General features: G+C 41.9%; 1 pseudogene; it reads right to left on the bottom strand.

The window, feature by feature from the left end:
* LOC116075941 overlaps window positions 1-519 on the bottom strand; it is a 14,703-nt pseudogene extending 14,184 nt beyond the window's left edge.
* Between the last annotated feature and the right edge of the window lie 3,340 nt (window positions 520-3,859).

Below are 3,859 nucleotides of genomic sequence, written 5' to 3'. Positions count from 1 at the left end.
CATTTGTTGTGTGGCATCAACAGCAAGGACAGTGTACAATTTAAACGGTCCTAATTCTTCCCGATTTTTAGCATTCTCAGAAGGATCCCATCTTTGGTAATGGCAGAAAGTACAGAGACATCTGAATGGTTCCGTGTTCCCTTTAAACTCATTGCCTTCAAGCCGTTTTCCTCTCTGCTCAATCCGAACAAATTGTCTCCTCTTTGCTACAGGACCTTTCAGCACCGACAACAAAGTGCGGACCCTTCTCTCGGGAAAGGCTTTTTGAACTTCCCTCAAGATTTGTCCACTTTTGTTCTCCATAGGTACCCTCGCAATCCGGTGAGATAGATCGCGGCAGCGACGACGACGTGCTGTCCTCTTCTTCTTGGCCCTGGGCTTCAGGGTTAACTTCTTCATGACCTTTACTAGTGTTTCTGGTTGTAGGACATCTGTATCAGAGGATGAGTCCTCTTCATCTCTCTTCTGAGGAGTTTCTGGGTTCTCAACTGTGTAGCGTTTCTCTGATGGCTCCCCCATGGCGATGAGCAGAAGCCTCTAGAACTAGCTCCGGATAAGATTTCTCAGTCTTTGAGAAGACCTAAACCCAAGCCAGAACTAGCAGTAGGCGAAGTCTCAAAATTCTTAAATAATTGCTTTCTTAAGAAATTTCAAGTATTTCATATTTTGTTGTTCCTGTCACGGTAATGTGTAATAGATCTTCCTAACCTAATCCTTTCTAACTGGAACGCTGTATTCCTTGACTAGCATCTCTCTCTCTCCCTTACCCACAGCCCTGCTTACCTCCATTGCAATGTCCCTCTCTGAGTTTGATTTGTACAGATCCTACATATAGGTGAGGCCATGAGGTGTTTGTCTTTCTGAGATATGTTATTCCATGTATGATGATGTTCTCTGTGTTTGTCTCTGTTGGTGTGGATGACAGGATCTGTGCTCTTTCAAAAGTTTGAATATGAGGAGGGGAACCCCATAGGAAGACCAGCAGTCTCAACTAACCCAAACCCCTGAGATCTCTCAGACACTGAGCTTCCAACCAGGCATCATACACTAGCTAATAGGAGTCCCCCACCCCGCCCCTGACACATTTACAGCAGAGGACTGCCTGGTATGGCCTCAGTGAAAGAAGATGCTCCTAACTCTTGAGAGACTTGAGGCCCTAGGGAGTTGGGAGGTATGGTGGTGGTGGTGGTGGTGGTGGTGGTGGTGGTGGTGGTGGTGGTGGTGGTGGTGTGTGTGTGTGTGTGTGTATTGGTGGGGTGGGGGGCATCCTCTTGGAAACAGAGTAGGAGGAATGGGATGAAGAACTGTGGTAGGGCAGACCAGGAGGGTAGTGGTAAAGACTGGACTGTAAAGAAATTAATTTTAAAAAGTTTGAATATGTTATTTGCTTTGCTCATTTATCATTAAGTTGACTGTGCATCTCAGCTACTGTTAATGCTCCAGTGGCCACTGGTATACAGCTATCACTACAACAGATTAAAGAAAGGAACATATAGGCCATGATTTTATGTAAGCTAGTTCCTTTGGGTTGACACACAAACTACTTGAAAGAGGAGGGAGACTCATTAGACAAAGAAGGCTAACAGAATTGCAAGCTGAGGAAGCTCATGATAGGGGCTAGAGAGATGGCTCAGTGGTTAAGAGCACTGACTGCCCTTCCGAAGGTCTTGAGTTCAAATCTCACCAATCACATGGTGGCTTATAACCATCCATAATGAGATCTGCCTCCCTCTTATTCAGTGTCTGAAAACAGCTACAGTGTACTTACATATAATAAGTAAATAAATCTTAATTTATTGGCTGGATAGATGGTTCAGCGGTTAAGAGCACTGACTCCTCTTCCAGAAGTCCTGAGTTCAATTCCCAGCAACCACATGGTGGCTCACAACCGTCTATAATGGGATCTGATGCCCTCTTCTGGTGTATCCAAAGGCAGCAACAATTTACCTATATATACAAAATAAATAAATCTTAAAAAAAGTACTTAAATAAATAAATAAATAAATAAAAAGGAAGCTCATGATACTTGCTGGATCTGGAAGCTTAGAGAAACGGTGAAGTTCACAAGGCCTCTCCATGAGGTTACATAAGCAGCAAAGTAGCAGGCAACCCCTGGGGAGGGGCGGACCCCATTAAGAACTCCAGGGAACTGGGGCAGGTCACCCTAGAGATGAGCCCTCGATGATCAGCACCCATGCTAGGGTGTCCTTTGTGTTCACAGCTACCCTTCAATCACCTAAGCTCCCATGAGTGACACAGTAAACTCCCTGGTTTATCAAGCTAGGGTCAGGTGGAATTGGTGCTTTGATGTGGCATCAACACTGAATCTCAGATAAGTGCACATTGGTTCATATCTCCCCAGAAGGAGTCATACAGGCAAATATGAAATTATTTTAGGTTATCTGTAGTTTAGGGCCCGTCTTTCAGAAAAGAAGTGAATACACAAATAAATAAAACATTAGGTGGCAGCTGGGACTAATGTGACTGATGAAAGTCTTATGATTTTAGCAATTAAAGGCATTTATTCATTGAATTCAAAGCCCTCTCTAGTGTGACATTTGAGGGGCCATGCTTGTGGGTACTGAGTTTACTTGGTTTACAATACTGACTTGCCCCCTTCCTGATGTGTAGTGAGTGTGGTTGAATCATTTTCGTTTAAATTTCTGCATTTTTAAAGTAAAGAGAATAAGAGGCTCTTTTATTTTTAACAGAAATTGCAAGGATTATTGTGATAAGCCATTGTCTTCATTGGCCGTCATGGTCATTAGCCTTTTGAAGCCATTCTAGTCCACTATTCATCTCCCAGGTATTGTGTGGATGTTGGCGGTAGCTAGGTTCTGAACTATCAGTTACAAATACAGCAAGGGTCTGTCCTCACAGGCCTTGTCTTCCCATAAGGATGTTGAACATATACAGCTATAAGTGGCATTAAATAGAGATGAGAAATAAATGCCAGTGTTGTGTTGGAGAGGGAGGACTAAGGTGCACAGAACAGAAAACAGGTGAATATAAGAAAAAACACATTACAGTTTTGTTTGCAATAAAGTAGATTTGGTAAACATACAAATTCAGTACTCTATCAGACTCCAATTTGGTTTGTACATCAAAGAAAGTAGAATTGTGCTCTAAAGCCAAGCTTGCTAGTACATAACATGTTAGAATTGGAAAGAGAACATTTAAATTTGTCAATGCCATCCATTTTCACCAAGGGTGAGGAGTTCTGGAGAATATTATGATGCCATGAATACTGAAAAATGTGTTTTCCAATAAGAAATCAATTGCTCACCTAAAAGTCACAGAGAAAGAGTGGCTTCATGAAGTGTGATTTCAGCCTCTAAAGGCAGCTTTGTCTCAATAGATGATAAATCCAAACTCACACAACAGGAAGGACAAAGCTCCTTCCATTAGACTGAGGTCTTCAGCAGGCCGAGCAGTGTTTAATGTTACAGGGATGTGATTTGATATGAAGTTCTCCAATACCTGAATGGGCACCCTCGCCGAAGAATCTGCTAAATGCAGTTAGTGATTTTTGTTTCTTTCTAGAATGATGATTTAGTTGTGCAATCACGCTGTCACCAGGAGAGATTCATCACAATAATGATGAGTCTTTTCTAAGGACATTATCATAAATCATTTGAATATAGCCCAAGAGGAAGATTTCCAGTTAAACTTTCTAAATGTTACAAAATGGTTATAAAGCATGAGTTGTTAGAAATAGGCATTATTTTTATTTCAATTTGGGGACCATATGGCAAAATGATTATTCACTGATGCTGAACTGATTTAGTGAATGCACACATGCGAGGAATATCTGAAGAGATGTTCAGGATATGCTCTGCTTTGATACTGACAGCATATA

This window comes from Mastomys coucha, unplaced genomic scaffold, assembly GCF_008632895.1.
Source record: "Mastomys coucha isolate ucsf_1 unplaced genomic scaffold, UCSF_Mcou_1 pScaffold4, whole genome shotgun sequence".
NCBI lineage: Eukaryota > Metazoa > Chordata > Mammalia > Rodentia > Muridae > Mastomys > Mastomys coucha.
Note: the sequence above shows the minus strand (reverse complement) of the source record. Positions and strands in the feature narration are given on the sequence as shown.